The sequence below is a fragment of the Dicentrarchus labrax genome, unplaced genomic scaffold, assembly GCF_905237075.1.
Source record: "Dicentrarchus labrax unplaced genomic scaffold, dlabrax2021, whole genome shotgun sequence".
Lineage (NCBI taxonomy): Eukaryota > Metazoa > Chordata > Actinopteri > Moronidae > Dicentrarchus > Dicentrarchus labrax.
The window spans coordinates 5399311-5425496 of NW_026136710.1; the positions used below are offsets into that span (position 1 = coordinate 5399311).

At 40.0% G+C, this 26186-nt stretch overlaps 2 long non-coding RNA genes and 1 pseudogene across 2 annotated transcripts; 1 reads left to right on the top strand and 2 right to left on the bottom strand.

Moving 5' to 3' along the window:
* The first annotated feature begins 4 nt into the window (after positions 1 to 4).
* LOC127370055 (uncharacterized) lies at positions 5 to 737 on the top strand. The gene is made up of 2 exons (XR_007886137.1): positions 5 to 74; positions 316 to 737. It is a non-coding gene; the product is annotated as an uncharacterized LOC127370055 (long non-coding RNA).
* On the bottom strand, positions 509 to 4873 carry LOC127370051 (torsin-1A-like; annotated as a pseudogene).
* Positions 4874 to 13329: 8456 nt separating this feature from the next.
* On the bottom strand, positions 13330 to 25258 carry LOC127370052 (uncharacterized). The gene is made up of 6 exons (XR_007886134.1): positions 25034 to 25258; positions 23705 to 23873; positions 21970 to 22189; positions 21529 to 21689; positions 14146 to 14225; positions 13330 to 14025 (listed from the first exon to the last, which is right to left on the bottom strand). It is a non-coding gene; the product is annotated as an uncharacterized LOC127370052 (long non-coding RNA).
* Between the last annotated feature and the right edge of the window lie 928 nt (positions 25259 to 26186).

Sequence of the window (26186 nt, forward strand, 5' to 3'; positions counted from 1 at the left end):
AAGAGGAGGAGGAGTTGTTGTCTGTCTGTCGTTGTCATGCGCACCCGGAGCTGATATGACGTCAGGGTCCAAAGGTGAGGTTCACCTGGGGGCTAGATCGAGTCCCACCATGGTGCCCACGTTTTTGATACTTTTTGGAAAGGTGGGATGAAACAAACTGAAACCAAAAGTTCAGGTTTCATCAACAGGTTCTTAAAGCAACAAAGTAATGCTTTATCCACAATTTCTCTCCCCGCAGAGCTGTTAACGTAACCAGAAAGAATAAATCACTATATTTGCAATGTTGGATTGACAGGAATGTGATTTTTCTTTCAGACGTACAAAATGACGAAGCTCATCTTCTCAGTTATGAGAAATTTCCCAAATTCTACAAGCTTTCCTGTGGAATCAGTCAGCTGATGAAATGCACTCTGCAGCTGCCGTATACCAATATGCTTTCTACCACATGAGTGCTTCACATTGAATACAGCTGAAAATTATTTTTTTTGGAAGAGTAGATAATGTGTGATAACGAGGCAATCAAGTTATTTATTCTGTAAGTCACCCACTCTCATACAATTATACCAGCAAGGCATACCACCTTGGATCAAAGGTAAAGATTTCCTATTAATAAATCACACAACAAACAATATATTTATTATATAGAGACTCATTACACCTCCTTTTAAAAATCCTACCTTGGACCATCTTCTGAACTGGGCATACAAGAGGAAACATCCATCTCATTAGGGTACAGATTAGCAAAATAAGAAATGTGGTGAGAAAAAATTAAAACTGTTGTTTGGGTGAATACATAAATAATTAAAAGTGTGCCATGACCAAGTAGAGGAGTAAAATAAATCAATTTTTAATGTATTTTATAAACTGATTGGCTGATTGGAATTGGCTTTTGATGAACACTATTCAACATACAGCATTTAATTATTTATTTTTGACTTACCTAATAGCCTTTTACTAAAATGTCTTAGTTGTGAGACTCCATAATCAATGCTTCACAGTTACAGACTAAGGTAAAGGTAAAAAGAGAATCAGGAACACCTGAAAGCCGCAGAGACCAACTAGCACACATGCAGTGGCGGACTCAGGCTGTCTGAAGGGCAGGGGCATAAAAATAAAAGGGCAACACAAGAGCAGAAAGTCGTGATGCATTTAAGGTTTTTGTCACTGAAATAGCACGCAGAGGACACTTGATCAAGTTTTCTTGGAAGAACGATATTTGAGTTGTAGTCATAATTTTCTTTTGACGATCTTATAAAAGAGTTGAATCCAAGGATAACACATCCTGTACTGCGCAGAAGTTGACTCAAGTCCTCACAATGTAGACACAACATACATATTATCATTTAAACATTACAGGTTACAAGTTGTACATTTAAAGGAAACATTATTCCAGTTGACCAATACTAGGATGAGAGATATATAATAATTTATTTGCAATATTTAGCCCACTTTCTACTTCTTATTTAGCTGAAAGTATTTCTCCTTGTTAAAAAAGTACATCTAATAATTATATCAGATTCTGAGATTATATGTAGAAGTCCAGCCTGCTTTCTATCGTCTTGCAGCCTCTGTTAGAGAACACTCTCTCTTCTTTGGGGAAATATTCAAAATCTTTGGCCAACTGGTCCGCCACATTCTGATCTGGCTTAAGTCCTCTGGCTTTCATCTCGGCCATGACACACTGGATGACATGGCGGTACTCTAGAGGCAGAAAGGGGACGAAGAAGTTCACAAGGTTCTTGGAGATCAAACGTGATTGCCACCAGCCACCTATAGGAAGAGATGGAGAGATACTGCCAGTATTAAAAAAAATCACCCAGGTTTATCAATCTTTTTTGGTATGAAGACCAAGAATAGAAGAAATAGGCTGTGTCCGAAATGATCCACTCATTCACTACTACTACTCACTACCTAGGGACTTGTATATAGTAGATTATGTAGTGGGGTAGTGAGCGTTTTTGGGCACAGCGATAGTCTACTCACCATCATCATTAAAAGCTGATGTAGAGAGTGACATTTCCAGATCTCTGAGTTTAATCTCTTCTCGTTCTCGTCCTTCTTTCCAGAAATTTAAAACTGTCTCTGAGATGGCGTTCCCTCCTGTGTTGCTAGGAAGATCAGAAACAGGAAACGTGTTCAAATTGGCCACTGATTATTGGTTGTTGCCACTATTTTTGGACAAACCAGTGAGGGAAGCAGAATAAGTTGTTGCTATTGCAGCAGTAAGGGAATTTCAGCAAACATAGAAGATAAACGTTTTTTGCATTGGAGGTAGATCCAAAATAGGCAACATATTAGAATTAGCTTCTGATTGTTATCACATTTATATTTACCAAATATAAAACAAAACATAAAAATCCTTTACATTTTTGTTGCTGGTATTTTATACTTAACCAGGGTTGTGTAGTATAAAATTTTTTTTTATAGAAAAATAAAAAAAAAAAAAAAAAAAAAAAAAAAAAAAAAAAAAAAAAAAAAAAAAAAAAAATAAAAAAAAAAAAAAAAAAAAAAAAAAAAAAAAAAAAAAAAAAAAAAAAAAAAAAAAAAAAAAAAAAAAAAATAAACATCCACGTGGCACCATTAAATGCAAAAGATACCAGCAAGTGAATAACCTAAGTGCTAGTGAATAAACTGGATCAAATAAAAGGATGGTTCTGGTCTCCACGTCATCAAGACTGTTTTCACTAATTGCGCTATTGTGTTAGAGTTAAATATGTTTATTCTTTCACCTGAGGAAGATGAAGATGGCTTTCTGATAAGAAACTCCATCTAACTTGTTGTATGAGTCCAGGTACGGCTTTATGCTGTCAATCAAGCCAGGATGGATCTTGTCCATCTCATCAAAGATGAACATGGAGCGTCCACAGTTGGTGACATTGCCTTGGATCCACTGCTGTAACTGAGTCTGAGGAGAAAAAGAAACATACTTAATTCATACAGTATGTCAAACAGATAATGTCACTGTATTTGAATTGTGTCTACTTTTTTTATCATACCTTGTAGGTCTCAATTTTACTTAATATGTGGAAAGTGGAAATCAGCTATGAAAATGTGAACAAACTTGCTTTCCATTCCTTGTTTGTAAATGTTTTCAGCGATCAGCTGACTAACAAAGTTCTTCCCTGTGCCGGTCAATCCGTGCAGAGAGAGCACCAGGGGCTTCTTCGGGTTGTCGTTGCTCATGAATCCATTCACAGACTTCAGGATGATGCGTGACGCGATGTGCTGTCCGAACAGCTTGCTTTCCAGGTCAGCTTTGAAACCTAGAGAGTACACAGCAGATAGTTAGTCAGGACCACTTTGTAAAATATATTTTATTCCAAAGAGAATATTACATTTTGGCGGTATGGCTCTGTTCTGGGACCTCCTTGTCCTTCCACGTGCTTACGTGGAAAACCTTAAGGCAGGGAGAGCACACCTCCCTGCCCTCTCATGTGCATACATGGAAAACTTTAAGACAAGGAGAGCGGCAGCAGTGACCCCCCAAGGGTACAGAACAGAGCAAGCATCAATAGCAATCAGAAAGGTGGGTTGCAAAGGCTTGTAGAGGAGCAGCAGAGATAGGCAGGCTAAAGAGCTTAAATAAGGGCCATGAATGATATTTGCCAATTGGATGCTTGAGGCAATGGGTGAGCTGTCGTGACTGTGTATGGTTTCAATAGGAAGCTTAGAGGAATGCTGATCCGTCGCTGATGTATGTTTATGACAGCTGTGATCATTGTATAGCTGTACTGGGCTGGCTACTTCTTGCTATTTTTAACAAGAACTGTACAGTTGACACCCAGGGGTTCAGAGACAGAAATCATACATTACAATGCACAAAAACATTAAATAGAAAAGATCTAATAACACATAAATGCAGTATTTTAAAAGCTGAAGGGTCAAAGGTTTATTATTCAACCTGTCTTACCCTCCACACCAAAATACTGGTTTTCAGAAGACTATGCCAAAATCATATTAAAGTCTATATGTTCATCCACATTTCATTGTCATATTTTATAATATGACAAGAGTCATAATATTGACAATGATGATCTTGGTCAATATTTTGTTTTTTAGTTGTTTTTCCCTTTATCTGTTAGTCTGACTGTTTGTATAGTTAGCCGTTTACTGGGGGTAGTATTTGTGTTTGTAACATGAAATAAAATTTTTGAAAAGGGTATATTGGTTTAAACTGAAGGTAACTATAACTAGTCAGATAACCATATTTTTTGCTTTAATCTCCTAGACCAGCAGTACTCAAATACAAGTTATCACAGGTCCACCTCTCCTTTCTTTAGATGGCTACTTTTGAGCATGTTGTTTCACTCTTTTATCCCGAGGTTCCTCCCTCAAGCTTGCTAAATGTGACGGAAGGCATCTGAAAAACTCACCAGTGACCTGAGACAGGTTACTTTGAAATTTTGTTAAGGGTCCAGATCTTGGTCTGGATTTGGACCAGAGTCTGCCTATTGAGTATGTGGGCTCTAGACTATACATAAAATATGTTTTTAAAAGAAGAATTACAGATGTTTGTCCCTCAACTAACTCTATAAACACAATGCAACTGTCTTCCCATTTACACACCACACATACTCACCTTCTGCGTTGAAGGAAATCCATTCCGAATCACAACTTTCACCTAGGTCAAACAATTCACACGCAAAATGTTACATAAGCGCAATTGGAATGGATTAAATGTGTGTACCAAGACACTGGCTGTTAAAATAATATGTAACAATAAATATATTTGTACTGCTTTCATCGTTGAAACCACTTAATTCCTAAAGTCAGCAGCTCTTTACCGGTAAAACAACAGTTAGACCTCACTGATTCAGAGTAATAGCTCCTTAATGGCGGTAACTTCTAGCAAGGCAAACTACTAAACCACATTTTTGTGAGCTGTTGTCTATGTGTTACTATAAATACAAAACTTGCCAAACAAGTTGAATTACCCAACTGATCACGTACCTATCACAAGTCTGTAAACCTGATGTTGAGATCATGTCTTATCCATCAAAATCTGTCTAGAAGAACAAAATACTTTGCTTAATTAGAGCATACTCCTAAATTAATATGAGTTTAAAATGAAATGGCCACACAGCATACAGGGAGCTATGAAATATTCCAGCATGTGAATACTGAGTGGGGGAGGGACAAGGAGTTAATAGGTGCCCAGTTAACACATTTTTCCCCCCCTGGGCCTCTTAGCAGGTCAAATCAGCCACATCTTTAAGTTCAGCATCCACACTCATATGCAGGAGATGTCACATAGGCTAAGTTTGGAGAAAGGAAATTGTAATTGAACATCACCTGCCAGTAGAGGGCAGTTGCACACTGCAAATGGAGGATTATATGGGCTCAATAAATGAGTTTGGTCATTCATCTCTTTTAAGAATTTGAATACTAATTGTTAATTATAGTAAATGCAGTTTAGATGTGCAATGCCCTGCAATAAAATGCAACATCAGTTTAACTAAAAAAAAAGCTTATCTTGTTGTATCCTGGTGCAAGAGACACAGTACAGTGCAATACAGCACTTCCGCCAAAGAGGATAAACAAAACAGTTGTAGGGATGCAGCTTAAATAGTAATACTAGCTAAAAACCACTGTATACTGCACCTCAGTAGTGGCAAATTATTAAAAAAAATATTGATAAAGGATGCATTAGGCGCTTAGTAGGTAAGGCAGGGCCTAAGTAAACCTGCTTAATTTAACTTTTACACTTATAGCACTCCTTTCACACAAAAGAACCCTGAGAGTTATTTGGTATTGGTATTGGTAATAAGCTGAAGTTCAGTTGAGTTTGTGACTTTACTGACAATTAATGTCATTTCTTGGGCCCAATTTTCATTACGATATTAGAGTTATTTGATAGGATTCATATGTAGAAAAAAAACTCTCTGAAGAAGGTATATATGAAATGGTGTATACATGACACATTTTTAAACAAAGGTATGGCCCACTGAACCAGAGCTTTTAAAGCCACACAAAGAACAGGGAAATGTATTTTGTTGTGACATTTCTAATTCAGTACTGACTAAGTAGAACCCTTGACCTAGTTTGTATTTAGGGAGTTTGTCTTCGTCGAGGGCTTGGGCTGGGTCAGGAACCGTTGCTGCTGTGGCCTTTAAAGCCCACTGAGACAATATGTGCAACGCTAGGCTATAAATACCCTCATCTTGACATGATTTGATTTATATCTGAAATGGCAGACTCAAACGTTTTTGTAGTTATTTTGACAATATAAGGTAATGGCCTCTTTTTGCTTTTGGATCATACGGTCAAACTCTCCGGGAACCCTTTGACTTCATGTTTATTATTTTTTTCTCTATGAATCAGACTTGTCTATTATAGAAAAATATTGTAGATACCAAATGTTTTCTCCAGTACCTCACCCTCAAGCCTCTGTAGCCCCAGGCTCTGCTAGGGTTTTGGAGCGCTTTGAGGACACGGTGCCGACGGTGACAGTGTAACCAACAACAGGTTTGAAGCTGATCTTGCACCTCACCCATGTTTTAGATAAACTCAGAAAGTGAAGTAAAGAGCAGTGATGAACTCACATCAGGCTCTAGATACTAGACTCTAGATCTTCCTCCATAGCACTCCGACTCCCAGCACAAACTCCTGATCAGGATGGTGATCATAAATCTGCCAACACAAACTGTCTCATGAGGCACAAGGCAAACAAAGGACCTTCATTTTCTGCTGCTGCTGGTGTTTTTCCTTCCTCTCCTCCAGCCTGTCATTGTGCCGGCGTGTCCTTCCTGGTGTGGACAGGGTTAGATTGTGTTCCTTATGTTCCAGGATCAGGGCTCTTCCTCGAGTTCCTTGGGGTGGGGAAAGAGTGCCGCAAGGGGACCGTGACACATGATGAAACCCAGACTGAGAAAATTCTGACGGAAGAGGGATTTGAGCTTTCTTTGATAATGCTGTGAAAGCTATGGTGTAAAAACAGGTTGAAGGTGGCACAACACCCGCTCTGTTATCCCCGTTCTAAGCAGTTTCTTGTGTTATCTGCAAGCACTCCGGAAAACAAAGTACTCAGATTTCTTATTGTTTCCCAAAAAATTAACAAACTTTTGAAATGAGAATGAGATTACTGCACAGTATTAAATATATTTACTTATTAAACATTAACAGTATAAGGGGCACCGTTCATTCTGGACTTGATATTTGTTATATGTTATAATAATCAAATCCAGGTTCACCTATTAAGCTATTCCCAAAATGTTCGGTCATAAGGATACACAGAAAAGATGTTTTGTCTGACATTTATTAAATTATATGACAATACTTGCTTTGAAAGTTGGAACTGCTTTTGGAAACAATGTCAAACAGCTGTTCAGTTAACCTTCCAGTGGAGAAAGAGCCCTCTGGAATACCAATCCTAACCCTGACTAAGCTGTTTTGCCATAAATGCATCACAACTTTCAGCCCTTCTTATTTTACCTCTTGTGATGCCCGTAGAGAAAAAGTCATCCTCTGGGAACCATGAATGTCTGTACCTAAAATCACCCATCCAACTGTTGTCGACATATTTCACTACCATCTCTCTCCCTGTTGCATGTCCACAAGTGCATGAAGTGTGTATTTCAGCCTGTGTGTTTGTGTGTATAATTTTTTTTTTAAAAAGAGTGAAAGGAACAATTTCCCCTAGGGGATTAATAAAGTATATCTTCTTCTTCTTCTTCTTCTTCTTCTTCTTCTTCTTCTTCTTCTTCTAAAACCCCAAAAATGTTCACTGCATATTGATGCCAGAGGAAACATCACAGGAGGCAATAATTATTGAGATATTTCAGACTTGGCATGGCTTAAAAAGAATGGTCAAAATTAAAGCACCAAAGCCCAATATTTAACTTTTATTCTTACAAGTCAGGCCGCAAAAAGTCTATAAAACAATTCCCATACCACGACCAGGTAGCTAGGTAGACCTTACCTGATTGATAAACACCTACGTCCTTGAAACCCCATTCCAAGTGTGCATTGCAGGTTTTTTGTTCAACATTAGTCTGGTTGAGTCCCCCTTTAGGGAGCCATATAAATATTAACACCTAAAAGTTACTTGTGAAAATAAGCTGCATCATTACATGGACAGACATGGCCTTCGTTAACAGTGAATGGAGTCTATTACTTTTGTTTTTCTAAAATATGAGTGTAGTGTTATGCAACAGCCCCCCCCATCCTCTAACTCAAGGACCTGAGAAGTCTGGGCATCTTCTCAATGGTCATCAAGTGGGAAAGAATAACTTCGCCTGCAGAGTAAAAATGTCCATTCACTGTGGATGTTGGAAAATGATTTGATAACTCTACGGAGCAAAATATTTAGCTTGTCTTAAGATGTTTAACTCTTAATTTACCAGGTGGGAAACACAGACCTTCAGTGCCTGATCTAAGGGAACTTTCTTCTCTTTTATTCCCACTAATTTCTCCAGTGCCGGATCATTCAGCGGATAAATAATGGACGAGGGCTCTTGTGGAGGTGTCAGAGCTTTGAGGGGACAGGTCAACCTCTAATCTCACTAGAAACAGAGGGCACTGCCACCACACATTGACCCCCCACTCCCCCTCTGTTCACCTCATCTAACCCTTGCTTCAACCCCCACCCTGTGGCAGCTAGGGCTGGATGGCCACTTAAAGAATCAAACCAGGGCCAAACAACATTCCTGTGAAGTCAACAATGAGAGGACCTGCAGAGAGAAGATTAGGAGGAGATCTCAGAGAACTGATTGGGAGGAGAGATAAGAGTTAGATATACAGAAAGATGAATCCTGTGGTGAATGCTATATATTAAGCAGGTGTGTGCAGTGCAGTTAATTATTTGTATATGCATCGTTATACCCATTACCACCACCAGGAGGGGCTCACTGCTTTTGTCTTTTGTCTGCCAGCTGGTTTGTTTTCCCTTTACAGTGCAAAATTGATGTCTTTTGGGAAGTGCAGAACACACAAATAACTGAATTACATTAACTACCAAAGCTTTCACCATTGTGGTAATGGAAAAAAATAAGAAACAACTCAATATTTGGGCTACCAAGGATACTGAATTATGCACAATGGTCACTTAGAAACATATTTATTACTTCATTTTATAATAAAATAAGGCTGTGGTCTAAAAATCTATTTTTCTGTCAGCACCCCTCCCCTCTATTTTCCTGTCTTTCTCACTGTTAGTTTTCCCTCCAAAATGCATCAGCCTATGTTGCATTTACAGTGGAGGAGGAGGTATTTAGATCTTGTACTTCAGTACTAAAATCACACTGTAAAAATATTGTGTTGTAAATGTTACTTCAAAAAAAAAAAAGTAAGTATAATCAGAAAAGGGAATTAAAGTATTAAAAGTAAAAGTACTCAATGTAGATACATTCCTGCTCCTTTTTTGCTCTGTGCTCAAATAACGGTTGAGCGAGCCTCAGTCATCTTTCTCCTTTCCTGTACTTAGATATGCCTCGTCTATGTTGAAAAGACAACCACATTTTGAAGATGGTTAAAGCATAAACACATATACAGTACAGCCGGCTTAGGAAGGGTCAATACCCTGCTTGTCTGGTAATGTTTCTAAGAGTTAGAGATTTGTTAGATTATAACTTTATCTATAAACAATTTTATTGTAAATATGTTGCCTATGTAATTTTCATATTGTGCAAGAGATGCAATCCAATATAGATATGGATTGCTGGATTGCTGTGAGGAGAATCAACAGTCAATTGTTCAAAAGGTTCAGAAAGAGTTCTGAAGAGACAGATGTAGTAAGTCCAAGTCCGAAATCCGAGCTGTCTTTGATAGTAGGGAGCAAGATCAAAACCGTTATGCAAAAAGATTTGCTTGGTTATAAATACTTAGCTAATAACTACATAAAAATTGCTAAATCTATATGTTATCTTTTTATCTCTCTTATCATTTTCTGTCAAAACTGTAAATATTCAACTCAGACCGAATTTCTGCAGATTGAGTTTCACTCATGAATTTCACTTCTGTAGAAAATTCAAAGAAAACACTGTTCTTCTGCAACAATGTTTTTTCATGTAAAAACCATTTGCATCAGCATTAAAGTTATGACCCAAAATACCCGGTAGATAACTTAAGGATTTGGGTGTTTAAACTAACATATGTTTGCAATACTTATTTGCATCAACCAATTCATTTTTACGTACCTTACCAATTAACCTTGCTCTAATATTATCGCTTTATTGTTTAATACAGTTAAATACACCAGTTACAAGTTATGAAAATCTACATTCACAGATTTCTAATGTGCACCATTCCACTTCTCTTTGTCTCCTATTTACAATGAGCACCTTACAGTCATTCATCATTCGTTTTAAATAACACTGTTAGTGTAAACCCAGAACAAATAATATAGTGTAGTCATGTCTCGCCCTTGTGACAAGGACACACCCCTTAAGTGGGCAAGGAAAGACTTTAAACAGGTGAAACTGAAGGAAACCTTGGGCGGGACCACACAAGAGGAAATCCCCTTCCTGGACTGTTAGGGCATGTATTTATCAAACAACTCAGGATTATTCCAAAGGAATTCCTAGAACTAGTTCCAGTAGGACAAATTTGAATATGATGATTTTCCCATACATTGGCTATAGATAGGGCCTTTCACCTTTTTCACAAGTTTCGTGGCAACCATAGGTTCATGCTTGGAAGAGGAAGGTGAGTCAAGAGGTATTCAGTTGGCTGCAATCTGCAACCCCACCACCAGATCCCACTAAATCCTACATACTGGTCATACTTGTAATGTATGTATTTTTCAGACTGTTTAACTGGTACTTTTACTTAAATAAATGATATGAGTACTTATGCCACTTGAAAATGACTATGTGCAATGTGAATCCACAAGGAATTATGACCTGACTCCCCTCAGAGTTTTTTTTAGCATCTTTGAGCTTTTTGTTTTGGTTTTATAGCCAACTTTATAGTTCCGATTTTTTTTCAAAGCTCTCCTAAGCATCGTTTTCAGCTGCAGGCAGCTGTTTTCTGAAGAAAAGCTTCGATAAACCAGCTCTAAGCTTTATGTCCGGCACTAAGCCAGTAGAGCATGATGCAGCATATACTATTGCAACTAAAGAGCCAGATATTTCCCTTAGGAGTTGGTGGAGAGCAAAACAGATCTAAAAGAAGAGTGAATTTTGAACTTAACATTCATTAGGGCGACACAAACACAACACAAGTGAAGGCTAATGTTGCAACGTGCTGCACTACCTCAAATGTTAATGCAGTTTTAAGATCTAAGTGTTTTATGTGAAGTCAGGGTAAGTGAACACAAGTTATATTACTTATTTTCATAAAAGTGTTCTTACACATTTCTTGTCTGTCATCTGAAATGGATAGTGGTCTGGTCACTGAGGGGTCTTGTTTTGCTTACCAATGGATCGTCACCACAGGGTAGACAAGTTAACTCATCTAAAATATGGCAAGAATCGCCCAAAACACTGGAGAAAATCTTAGCTCAGAGAACCAACTGTGTGTGTGTGTGTTATGTCCTCAGCTTTCTACTCCTTTATGGACAGTGGCTCAGGAGAGCGAAAGAGTCCATCAAACAGACCGAGACACGGCTCAGAGAGGAAGGAAGAGTCCATTTGAAACAGATAACCAGAAACACCTGCTCCCAGGTCTATATGACTGTATCCGCCTGGAAAGTAATTCAAAAACTGTTTTCAAATGTTTGAGAGTCTAGATTATTGTCTGCTCTCAGCAGGAGTAAGTTGTGGTTTCTGTTGGCTGCCAAATAAATGTCAAGGCAATGCTCGTCCTCCAAGTGGTTTCCTGCAGCACCCTGCAGAAAGCTCCCCAGTAGAATAGGAACACAGATATCCCAGCATGCAACAGGACAATACAGAGTAACAAAGGGCTATCTGGAGCTCTACTTGGAGACTGGAGAGAGAGAGAGAGAGAGAGAGAGAGAGAGAGAGAGAGAGAGAGAGAATACATTTCTACAGTACAATGCTTGCCGTCATCCAACAAACATGCCCTGGGCTGTCCCTATTGTGTCAGGAGCCCCTGTAGTCCGCTATGTAAACATCCCCTCTGTACCCCATCATGACTATATTCAGACCCTGAGCAGGAAGTGATTTCATATCCAACATCTGCCTCAGTCTTCCTCTCTCAGGTAGTGAACGTTCCCGGCAGCCAACCTCCCAGACCAAGGGAGGGGTTGCTGAAGAGAGTGCAAAGAGGGGGTTAGGTTGGAATTTTTGGTACGGTACTTTAATGGCACGGCGAACAAACGTTGTTACTTCAGCATTGTTATTCAGTGCTTTCCTCCAGATTAATTTTTTATATCCTGAAAACATGTATACAGTACGTGAGGTACTGCGTGTTATTACAGGACCATTTGTTTTTGTTTCTACAGCGTATTGTTTTCAACTCTTACTAAAGCAGCTATAATAGATATTTTTATAATAACAATATATCATGACAATGTGAAAACCATGTGAAACAACAACAATTGAAATAATGAACCTGTAGAGAGTTATCACCTGAATCTGTCCCCTCAGCTTTATGGAGCTTTATAGTGAGGCTTTACTGTTTTGGTTCACTGTCACAGCTCTCATAGTGTCTCAAGTGTCTCTGTATTAAAAGACATATCAATCAACTTTAAAACAATAGCAGATTCCAGAAATGTTTTGAATTTTGGTGGTGGGGTTTTAGTTTTTGCCAACATTTGGATCACATTTGGATGTACATTTATATCAAACACAGTAAAACCAAAATGATCCAAGAATTCAAGAACATTTCAACCACAATTTATTCTTTTTTGAAGGTGTAGGTACAAAAATTTTTTTGTATTTTTTGTATATTCATAAATTATTCCTTCATGTTTTTACATTTAATGGCAAAAGCCATTGACCAGGATTCTGTGTTGCGTACATGAGAGGTTATTAGTGTAAAATCAAACTCTCATTTATTGTTTTCCCAGTTCATACAATAACAATATAAATAATCTAAACGTCTCTTGGCTTTATATTTTAAATTATTAACCTTAACATAATATCCACTGTGGACCTGTCTTGTTGGCAAACACATTCAACTTCACTGATTACAACAGAACGAGTATGAAGCTGAGCCAAGTAACCTGCAGGGAGCTAAGAAGCTGACGAAAAGGACCGACAGGCCTGGCTGACAGTCATAAAACCTTATGAGGGAGCAATAAGGTTCAAGCTGGGCCAAAGCCAAAAAACTTTTATCGTATTGTATTAGAACATACTTATCCACGTAGACAACTGTGTAACAGGAGGTCTGTACACACACAGTCGGTAATCTGTGCATGGCAATCAGGGATGATAAGATCAGTCAGAGGTACAGTAGGAGTAAAGAAATAACTTGAAGGAGACATAAGGGTTTGACTGATTTAAGTGACATTACAGTCGAGTATAATTCTAACTTTTATTATTTTTTTAAAAACACAAATACCCATTTTTTGGGACATAATATGTTTGTGGAAGAAAATGAATCTCCCCTCCATTCCCAGGTCGTGAGGCCAAGCTCCAAAACAAGCCTTAAATGGGTGCGAGCTAATCAATCCGGCACGTTTACAAAAGCACTGAAGCTGAACAGTGGTATTATTTATTATTTCTAAATAGTCTGAAAACATGACAAATTTGACTTAAAATCCTCGAGCTGTGACCACTATGAAAATAAACTATGAAGAAAGGCATTACAAGCACATAAAATGTGATTAATAGCTCATTTTATGGCAAGGAAATATAATAGAGATTATGAATGTCTTTGATTTCTTTGAATGACTCCAGCCTGTGAGGAGCCATAAGGTCACATGACCAAAACCAAACAAAGGGCGCTGAGTGTTTCAAGGTGACAGCTGAGACAAAGAGGCTGTTTCACATGAGTAGAAAGAGTGAAAGGACAGGGACAGCCAAACACACCTGTGGTGACCTTCAAGGTAACTGGCCCTTTCAGTCTTGTTTGCTCGGGTGTGTGTGTGTGCATGAGTTAGAAGCTAAATAAACACACACTGAATTGGGGTCACAGATTCTTCAAACAGGTGTCTTGAGGGCAACTTGAGTACTAGAGCTGGTTCTGTTAAAACGAAGCCACATAAAGAAAACAGAAATAAATTTTAATTCACAATCCAGTCAAACCAGGTGATCAAAGGGTGTGGTTTTTATCATCGTGTGATCAGAGCGCTACCGAACTTACACTGAACAGGATCAGAAGAGGAGTGACCTATCTATCTACCATCTGTGGATCCCTGCTGGGACGGGGGGCTTGGGAACAACCTGCAGCAGACAGAGAAGTGAAGGATGAAATAAGGAAACCCAAAATAAATGAAAAGAGGAAGCGACAGCAGGTGGGGGGGTGAGAAACAAACAAACACAGGGCTTGCTTTACACCCACCTGTTCCACCGGCTGTCCTTCATCAGCTACCGACAGAACAGACCAGATTCTGACAACTGGGAAGTGGACTGAATTACTAATTTATCTGTTTATCATTTCCCTTTGTTTGAGCGTACCAGTTGTGGAGGAAGTATGTATTATTTTAACCGTGCTGCAGCAATATCGAGAAAATACTTTTAAAACTAACCTTATTATTGCTCATTTCTAATATTTACATTCTTAATTTCATTACTCATTACTACTATTATCAATAATGATTTTATTTCAATGATTTTATCTTACCCGCTTGCAATGAATTGACCATTAGAATCAGAAAATGTTCCAATATCCAAATAGCTGAGGTTTAAACTTTTCTTCATTCTGTACACATTTCAGTATAATTTTCTGCTGTAATAATTAATGGCTTTATCAATGGTTAAAGAAAATATACATTAATGCTGTATAGATCAGTAAGAATCCATTTATAACAACAACTTTTGGGCAGCCAGTGAAAACCATCTGACTGGTGTATCCCTCTCCAGCCTCATTTCTTTTGTTTTGTCTTAAAAATTAAGATTAAATTGAAGGGGGAAAAAAAGAAATATTACAACAAGTACCAAAACCAAAGAGGATTTTCATGCTGTCTGCCCAGGTGGAGGAACTGTCTCAAACAGATAAGTACCCTCGGCACACACACAGTGCATCACTCTCCCAGAAAAAGCTGTGAAGTGACACTGAGGGATTTAATAGACGGTATAAAGGCTCAGCTGTGAGATAAGAGTTAATTGCTTTAAGTTTACTGACGAAGATGGAGAGCGAGAGGTCGCTAAAGCCATCTGCAACCTTCATACCTCGCAACTCTCGGAATCCTTTTCATTTACCCTCCCTCCATGGCACTTTGACCCCCCCCCTCCCCTTCACACACACACACACACACACACACACACACACACACACACACACACACACACACACACACACACACACAGATAATAAATGCTGTTACAGAGAGAAGGAGTCACAATCACAGATTGGTGATTGAACTGTGAAAGTGACTCAGTGCAGACAGCCAATGGACCAAGCTGCTGATAAGAGCTGTTAGTGAGGCTGGTGATCAGTGGTCAAACACCATCTGTATAAGTGTGTGTCTGGATGTTTTGTGCTCCATCCCCTTTACTGCTATGATAAACTGCAACCCACGTGAATAGAAACTAAATGAACAATTCTGTATGCATATCAAAACTTTGTCTTCACAGTTAAGTTTGCTTTACAGACTTTTTTTTCCTTTAGTTTAATGGTTTGTAATTTTTTTTTCTTTTAGGCATTTCTCAACAAGTGATCACTTATTTTGTATTTCAATATTTTCTGTCACATATTACAGGTGTTCCATCACTATATTTATATGTTTCTGTTGTCACATCATTGCTCCCAGTAACATTTCTAAATATTATAAATGCAACAGCAGGTTTCTTTCATAAGAACTGAAATGCCATCTGAAATATGAAAAGCCTATCAAGATAATGAGGAAATATTGTTGCAGAACGTAACTGCCAAGTTGCAAAAATGCAATGTTGATCAAGTGCAGTATTTGATTTGCTTTCTCTGCAATTTTTCAGTTTTGCAACTAAAGCATGGTTTCTTTAGACATCCACAGCACTTCAGGTTCATGAAAGATTTAATATCGAAGCAGGTACAACAAAACTAGTATAATCCAGATAACCTTATTAGTAGCATATAAATAAAATTTTTAGTAGACAGGTTTGTCAGAAAACTGCCCAATCATTTGTTATTTGAACCATTAACATGTTAACAATGGTTAATAAGGCTAAAAACGATCACTAGCAAGGATGGAAAGCAACAGTAGCACATTTCCATATGCATTAGTGTGGTTATGGTTTAGTTCAATGGAAACAGAGTTAACCAGCAGCTGAGCGGCAGCTCTGTGACGGCGACATCCAAAATCATGTTAGGCCCCTTTGTGCCCGGTAGCCTCACATGGCGCCTTTTCATGTGAGCGCCGGTTCATTTTTCAACCTGATAAATCCCTGAGCACAGACTGACAGGCTCTCTGGGAAGACGGATGGGCCTGCAGAGACTTGTTAAAAGGGGGAACTTCACTGCGCTCCTTTGGCCAGGAGCAGGAGGGGGAGCTGCTCTGTAGGTCATCGCCCCACACATTAGTGGCCTTTAAATCTTACCACCAGTCACAAAGCGCAACATGCATTCATATAGTTTCTGAGAACGAAACCTGAACTCACATTAATGTGTGTGCATGTGTGGCATACGTGATTGAACTGACAGGGGTTTTTCCCTGTATGGGATGTCAGCACTTCATTACGTTTTTCATTGAGGGTTTTGCTGCTTGGGAGATGTGTTTTTCTGTGTATACATTACATGCTGGGAAATGGTACAGATGGTGCCAATGACAGAGACCCAAGAGGATGATTAAGAGGTGGAGAGACAGAAACATGAATATCTGCATCCGTGGAGCCGGAAACCCGGTCATCAGGCTTGTTTTGTGTCCTTGAATGCAACCCAATCCAGACCCGGTGTGGTCGGGGAAGAATTGAATTTATTTGTTATTTTCAAAAATAAACTGGCAGCAGGGTTGACCAGCATGTCCACGTACCTCCTGCGGTGAATCATCGTACATATCAGCTCTCTTTCAATCTCTGAGGCCTTCGCTCTACATGGCACATACACAATCCTATGTACACAAGTTTCCCCCTGCAGAAATCACAACAGAAGGTATCTCTTCAACACCCTTTCACTGTTAGTAGAACAGCTACAGATCACCAGGCAATGTTACTGCCCAAACAGACCACCCTCTCTGCCTATCTGCTCTTTTACATCACAGATTTATAATTCCACTGCTGCTGCTGCACAGCGTGGTTTTGTACGGCTTTTATCCCCGTCTCAGTCCGCCCTTCCCTCCTGTTCATCTCCTCATCTATCCGCCCGCTCTGTGACTCATATATTATTGTAGCGTTAACGCAGGGAAGCACCCGTCAACCGGAAGATCTGCTTCTGGAGATTGAGCCAGTAACTAAACGATGCTTCCTGTCTCCCACCCCTTATTCCCCCCTTCTAATGTTGCCTACAGAACCATTACATCAACATTAAAAGCCTCATGCTATAGCCTTGCTAAAGGTTTTTTTTTATCCATTTCAACTGCAGATTAGAGGCCGTAAGCTCATATAACCAACACTGAAAAACAATCATGCCATTCATGCTGTGGCAAAATGTATTATACAGTCAACCAACTGTACCTGTACAGGAAGAAATACTAATATTTTCCATTATGGGAACAGCTAAGGCTTGCATACTTAACTAAAAAAAAAATTAATTTGCATGATGAAAATTTGTCACATTCAAATGAATCGTGACAAAGTAAACAGCTGAGGGGGAAAGTACAGACATTGTGAATAGCAAACCTGATGTGAGACGCCCTCCTTCAGCTCTGCCAAAGACATTGTGCTTACTGCCATTGCCCACCACTGTCCCTGCAGCAGAATGCCATATGAATCAGAGGTCGCGGGTCACAGCAGGTTTGCATTGAATCAAGCGCAAAATACGCCCTGACACGTTACAGATGTATCCTCCACTTCTCACCACCAATACATCTACATTTACGTCAAGGGATCGAGGAGAAATTCAAGTTTAGGCCAAACAGGGCGGATAATCACAACCAGGCCGGTTTTAGCTGAAAGACAGAGCGACGGCTCATACGATGGGGGATCAAAGAAGGGGAACAATTGGAAGATGTTGCTTGCATGATGTTAAACGGCGGGGTTAACAGAACTGATGTGCATGGATAAAAGGCCGGGGCAGCAAATCTGCCCCGCTCCTCTGAGCGTTCGTCAGGGTGGGGCTGCGAGCGGGAGGCGCGGGTGAGCAAGTCTGCAGGATTGAGATAAATTCAGAAGGGAGTTGATAGGAAGTGCTCTCACATCACTTCCTCTCTTTGTTTTAGCCACTATTTTCAAGGCTTGGAATGTAGTTCCTGTCAAGAGGTGAAGGAATTCAAAACAAGTTCATTAACCTCTGCGTAGGGGAGCATCGAGGTGGGAAAGGACACTGGGTGTGTGTGTGTGTGTGTGTGTGTGTGTGTGTGTGTGTGTGTGTGTGTGCGTGTGTGCGCGCTGTTGTGTTTATCAATGAATTAATTTATGAAGAGGGCATCAACGAGAATGCATGTTTTCACCATCTCTGGCACTAAAGGTACATTTTCTATAGTCAGACTTTAATAATACAATCACATGCAACTGGATTCTTACCAACTGTGTGTGTTGTATGTCCTGTGTCCCAGGGTCTGTGGGAGAATGACAAAACTCAAGCACCACACCCTCCTCACATCCTGTGGCAGGCCTGTCCTTGTGTGTCTCAGACCGAGGACATACCAAAGCCCTGCAGTCCCACCACACTGACATAAACACTGACCCTTAAAAGGAAGTCTGTGTGTATGTGTATTTGTGTGTGTACATGTGGACCTGTAGAGTTGCCTTATTGCAGTACAATAAACTACTATAAACCTCATATGTAAAAATGTAGTTAAACATTAATCTAAACTTCATTTGGCTCAACAAGCACGATTCCACAGCTCCGACCACCTGGCACTTCCATTGTGTTGCATCGGTGAAGGCAGGATGTCAGTCACACTGTGCTCACCAACAGTATGTCTACAGGCTTTTATTAGTAAGTGGGTATATCTCTCAGGGGACATCTCAATGATGCCCAGTTCTCTGCACACAGACATCCGGAAATCCACCACTTTTCTCCAGCAAAGACCTCAGGCTCACTAATGACTCTCTAGGAAACTACAGTCAGCAGCAGAGGGATTTGAAGTCGAACACAGCAAACTTTTTCCAAATCCAGTCTGACGGCCTCTCAGAAATTTGCACATTAATTCCCAACCTTTTGGGCTCGCTACCCCATTAACATGAAGCGATGTGTACTTGCAACCTATTGTCACATGCTGTATAAGACTGTGTGTTTTCCCCATCTCAGATACTTTAATTTTAAGTTTTAAAACTAGTATCTTACAACAAAAAAAGCAATCTGCTACTATATATAAATATATATTCTCCATATATATTCATCTTAAAGACTCCCAGGTTGGGATGTAAATGAACCAGAAAAGGAATAGTTTGACATTTCACTGTCTTAGTTAGATGAGACGTTTTTGAATGCATAAACATATAGTGTGTTAATTAGTGAGCGTCAGGGGTTCTAGATTAGTTACCTTTGGACAGAGCCAGGCGAGCTGTTTACGCCTGCTTTCAGTCTTTATTCCAAGTTAAGCTAATTGGCTGCTACCTAAACCTTTATCTTTAACCTACAGGCATGAGAGTGGCGCCGGTCCAAATCCTCAGAACTCTCAGCAAGAAAGCAAATCATTTCCCACAATATCTAACTATTCCTTTAAGAGACAAAATGACAGAGAAAAAGAATAAACACAGGTATGCTGTGCACCACTACATGTGGCTGCTGTTAGTCTGGCAGCGTTAGATGCACCAAGGGTTTGTACTAAAATCTATTTTACGACAGAGGAACCCACTTCCACATTCAACCAAACAATTGTTTTGCTGATGGCTTGTTTATCTTGCATGCGAGCTCAGCCTGCCTTCCCTTGTTTTATCACCATCCCTTGCCTTCATTTATTTCTCATCGCGTGCCGTTCTTACTTTCCCTTCATGCTCGTCTCCTCGGTGCCATCAGTACTGTGAAACTGTGGATGGTTTGTTGATTGGGCAATGCCAGTCGCACTTTGTGGGCACATTAGGGCCCCACTGCTAATATCTTTGACATAGCTATGAGAGTGTTTTTGCTTCATGAAGCCTATGTGCAGTAGCTGTAAACCCCATCACAGAGAGGCCCATTTGTCAGGCTTGTTTATTGAAGCATTTTGCTGCATGCTGGGCTCATCGTAGGTCGTAAGGTCATGATTTCTGTTTTCATGCTCTCTCATAACAATGATTGACACCGTTAGGCGAGAAGCAAAAAACTATAGGTACATTTTTTGAGTGTTTCCAGTCTGTGGAGATACAGTTTCTGATGCCCCTTGTGTTACCCCTCAGTTCAACAGACACATTTATAGAAATGCTGAACAAACTGTCAGTTTTGATTTGCCTTGATTTGCTCTCCATAGCTATAGTGAATAATCGCATTTATACTAAATGGATGTCAAGGACAGTAAAGCCTTGGATCTCGTGTAAAACCGGAGACAGACAGGAGATCAAATAGCTGTAATGTTGAGACTGCTGCACAAGGTTCCCGGGGTTTGGCTGTGGTTTGACATAAATCTCCTCCAGTGTCTCTGTCTGATATACCATTACTGCTTCTTGGCCATCTGTGCTTAGTTAGTGAGCTAGATACCTTTTTAATGAACCCATCATTAAGACTTTAGGAGAAAGTAACAGCATTGGGTTGGTATTCTCTGTCTGTGGTCCAGCTCCTCTGAATACAACAATTCAAACAGTACTGTACTTCATTATAGAGTTGCGCTGCAAGACTGAGCTCTCCAGACAAGCTGTGTTAGTCGCCACTAAGGGGAAAAAAATCAATTCACCACATCAATGAGAGTTGTGTTATAACCTGGCAGAAAGAGCGGGGTGGGGTCTCATACACACATACACAAGAGCTGGATTCTCATAAAGGTCTCATCAGCACAAGGAGTCATGCTGCTCCACTGACAGCAGTTTCACTATTTACTTAAACTATATGTATATCTGAGAGGAAGCTGAAACAGATCTGCTGCTTGCTGTAGGAAAAGTGTTAAAGTTGAGTGGGAGAAATGCCTTCTTTTCAAAAGTCTACTCTAAAATGAACTATGAATTTTAATATTTTGGTTATAAGAAGTTGCAGGTTGTGTAATACCAGAAGTCACTGCTATGAAATAGCAAAATCCTCAGGCTGCTTTTGACATTCTATTTTACTAAAATTGTTCCATAAATCTATTTATCAGTGTGTATTTCACCATGATGTTAATTATATTTGAGATATGTAAAATTACATGTCATGTAATTTACTGTTGCAACAACTAACTGCTTAATCAATTAGTGAATGAAATAATGTATGTTAAATTCAAGGGTAATAGTCAATAACGTTTGTAGAAATATATTGGCAGAAATTGAATACAATATTAACAAGTATGTTTTCATTAGTGTATAATCACCTGAAAAATAAGAATCGTTAAGTTTCTGTTACCTTATGACTCGTTTGTATCTACAGAGGGAGAGGGTCCTCTTCCGTGGAGACCGCCATATTGAGCCACCATGTTTCTACAGTAGCCCAGAATGGTCAAACCAATGGCTCTAGATAGGGTCTGTCATTTTTTGTTTAGGTTTTTTGTGGCCACCACTACACACCTGTCATAGGAAGTTGAGACAAGGACATTTTGTAAATTGACAGTAAACATGTGAATGCTATTAGTTTTACATGTATTTGGATATAAACAAAAGTGTTTAAAAATATGGGGAGGGATCATCAGAGTTAGTAGGAAAGATTTTGATGGGCATTTTTCCCAATTTTCTGACATCTAATAGAGTAACAAATTTAAAACAGAAACCAAAAAACAATTTAGATTCAAATATGTTGTCAATTGCAAATATCTGTTCTACTGCAAGTTAGCAAGAGCTCTGGTCTTACTTCTTGGGAAGAAGCTGTTCATGTGTTGGGTGGTCTTGGTCTTAATGGACCGGTACTCTCTCTCCCAGAGGACAGCTCTGGAACAGATGGCTGAACAGAAACCTTCCTGCTCTCTGCTCCACCCTGATGTTACTCCCTTTTGATGTAGTATCCCTCTCAACGTGGACAACATACTTGTGGCTGTCATCAGAGCTGCTCCGGCCTGGGATGCATCAACAATCTATAAAATTGACCGGTTGAGATTCTTCAGCTGTTGCAGAAAGAGAATCCCTCATAATGAGCCTTAACAAAGTCCTTGCAGGACAGACGAGTTTACAGGTCAGTTTTGAAGCAAGGGTTGAGGACGAGGGGATGAATCTGTGGTTAAAAGGGTCATGTGGGGATCTATGAGCTTCTTGTCTCGTCTCCTGCTATGGTTTACCAGTCAAAAAAGCCTTCACTTCCGATCTTTCCTCTTCTTTCATTGAAGAAATACTCTCCAGTTCTGACATAACTGATGCTAGAAGCATTTTATTTTAGTAGCCACCACTGTTCTCAAGTGAACAGTCACTTACACAGGTTGTCACACACTCCTAGCGTTAAACCAGGCCCGTAGCTAATGCCATAACTGCCAGTATTTCCTCATAGGACACTGACTGAAACAAGTGCGTAGCCTGAAGCCTGGCAAGATGGATTCTCGTGCGATCTTGTGATTTCATGATCTCGAGAAGTCCAGCTGCCTTGCACAGTTAGTGAAATATCTACACGACTGCTATAGTACATGAATGAGGACAAAACGTGGCCTCAACATTCATGGTTCCAATATGATATACCCTAATGACTCTGGCAATCCCCTGACATTTCCTCTAGCAAGACCAGAAAGCTGAAGCCTTTTAAAATGTCTAGCTATCAGCTCAGTACTTTTATATTTATATTTAACACATTTGATTAGACATTAACCAGAATTATCATTTATGAACCATACATTTGTTTATCTTTCTAACCATTCTTGAAACGGAATAATTCTCATGCCACCATGACTTCCCCATTTAGTCTATTTCTGCCAAAGTTGGATAATAATCCACAGATTAGATCTAAGGATACCTTTATGGAAACGACACACAAGATAGTAGAATGCCAAATACTCCTTCCGACAAGCCATCATCAAAGTTGGCAACACTGCAGCGAATTTACAGCCAAGAAATATCATTTTTCTCTTCATGTAACAGCGCTCCTTTCTGTGACACCTCAGCATCTCTGGCAATGCATATTTCTGCGGCAACAGAACATTAAATCATTTTCGGAACAGGCTGGAGAAAATATTTCAGGATTAGTGTGGCAGCGCGGTGAGTGTCCACACTTAACACTCCTGCAGCCTCAAAAGAAGAAAACTTGGGAGACGGTGAGCTGCAGTCGACACAGCCACTGTTCCAAACATTAGCCTCAGAGTGGGGGAATTTGATTACTATGGTAAAAAAGCCAATCAGACTCACATGTGTTTCTGAGATGCAGAGTTTGTTGGAATGTGTATAAACTCCCTAATCTCTCCACACTGTTGATGACAGACTGACAAGGAGAGCTGGCAGCAGGAGGATGGAAATAGGAGAGAGAAAACGAAGGAGAGGCCATTAAAAGGGACATGACAGCATGCGCTAGAATAGTAAACATGCACATAGGACAAAATTAGTCAAGGATATTTTTTGGTATTGGTAAGAATTCTACAGAATCAGTTTTGAATTATGTATTTTGAAACTACCTCTGGCTGTTTATGTGGAGAACAGGAAGTTCCAGGACCACCAGCACAAAGTCTTCGGATGAGGGCATGCCTCGGCTTTGTCTAATGCAGAGGGTGACAGGGGAGTGATGGTATTGGTGGCAGGCCTTGGATATCAGGATGTCCTGTTTGGCTGCTCAGCATGGATATCCTACAGAGCAGAGACGCATGTCTCGTTCTCAGGTCACTTGTGAATCAGCAGAGTTGATAAAATCTGTTGAGACAAAGTCTAAGCCATAACAGTTCGACTTAATATGAATTCCAAAAATGAAGGAATCATAGAGGAAATGTAGGAATGTTGTTGCACTGCTGCAGCCAGTCTCCATATCGTCATGCCCATCTCAGCCATCACAGTAAACCACAAACACGATCACAGAACATTAAGTCTGACTTCACGTCTTTAGGCAGCAGTGCATGCTATAACCGTATTAAAGTATCAAATCTCTAAAAGCTGCAGTTACATAAAACACAGTTCTTTCTGCTGACGTACAGCCCTCCATTAGTGGTGCTGACTAAGTTTTGGCTGTAAAACACTGGCACACAACACTGATTCAAAACTTAAAAGAGGGAGATGAACGGAAAGAACAACATCGTTAAAAGTGGAATTGAAACTTCAATTGTCATCACTTTTTTTGTGGAAGAAAAGATAAACTGTAATGATACCACGGCTATTTGGCATATCTTTGCATTTTTCAAAAGAAGATAAAAACGTTTTTGGACATGTGGAAACAGCATGCAAGCTTAAAACCTCTGGGTGGGCGTTTCCAATGGCAACTGCTGAGTGACATCTTAAAGTTGCTAGGAGACATCCTGTCAACTTCTGTGTATCTCCCAAAAACGTTGATCCAAGGAGACTCCCCCCCCTTTTTCAAGAAATCCACATAACCATTAGCTCTCGCTGAAGGCACGAGGGTTTATTGAGTGGCTCGACATGATGACATGAATCATATCGATGGGCTTCACAGATCCCAGTCCAGCTGACCACAGAAGGGAGATTTTGGAGCATCCAAATGAGGGACTATATTTTGGAAGAATGGTGTTCACTCCCCGATTAAAGCTTGAGAAACTTGTAGAATCAGTAGAAAGAAGCTGATGGCTCCTGCCGGTGCGAGACATGATCAATCAGAGCATCCAGGCGCAGACGTATCAGTGCACGCATGGACACACAGACACACTCGCACATGCTTGTACAAATTAACACAAAAGCGTACCAACAGACTGAAGAAAGCAACGAAAGCCCTGCTTCATGTACACATTGACCATTGTGCATGCAGACATTAAAAAACATTTAATCTATATTATATCCTCTACCTTTCCCTCTGCCATTATTTCTGCAGTTATTATTCCTCTTGTCATTTACTGCATTTATTTAAAGGTTTGGGCGTCACTCGTCTTCTTTGCATTTGCAGAGACGCAAGCCTTGTGCATGCACCTATCTACACAGTGCTGACGTGAAATCTATGCGTAAAAATGCATTGAATGTACTCAAAATTGAAAGAATTGTTGTTGGGCACAGCTGCCCTCTTGTTCATGCCCCATCCAGGGTCACTGCTACTGCCCTTTAGCAAAATCTGTCAGGCCCTCTTTGACGCAGATCCGTTTCCTGTCAAAGTGAGATTTTTATTGTTCCAAGGGAGCAGGCTCCAGAATCTTGCTCCCACAGCCTTTTCCTGTTTCCTTTCAAAGAGGAAGTGCTGCTTTGCTTCAGTTTTTTTCCCTCCCTCCCGCATCTTCTCTGGGACAAATCTGGAACACCGACTGCAACACTTTGCTTGTGTCGGCCAAGTCTTGATTTCAAAGAATGAAAAGAGTTCCTTAAAAAGAGATGCCCTCCCACTTCGGCCTCTCTTACACAAGCTTACACACACACACACACACACACACACACACACACACACACACACACACACACACACACACAGCACATTCACAAACAAGCCCACACTGATTTTGCATCCTATATTCTAATGTGCGCCCTCTGAGCGATCAGCCTTGATGGTGTGTGTTGGTGTGTGGTCACCTGCGACCCCGAAGTGAAGCGTTCCCATGGTGCCTCAGCACGTAGCCTCTTTTGTTATCGCAGAGAAATAGTTCTTTGTATGCAGGGAGTGTCAGATCATATGTTTAGTCAGTGTAGGCCCTTAAATGATCACTGACACAACACCAAACACCAAGTACTCTTCAGCGCCATCAGTGCATAACAAAGAGACGCAAATTTGGGTGTAAATCAAGTCATTTCTTATGATAAATTTAAGTAGCGAAGCAGTCCATGCGCTGTTCCATCTGAGTGATGTTCTGGTTCATGAACCCAGCCACCCAACCATAAAACACACACACACACACACACACACACACACACACACACACACACAGAAAACAAACTGTGTGTGTGGGTGTGCAGTGCACGCTTAATTGTGTGAGCATGCAGTCCGGTTTTGCAAATACTTAGAATGACAAATGAGTC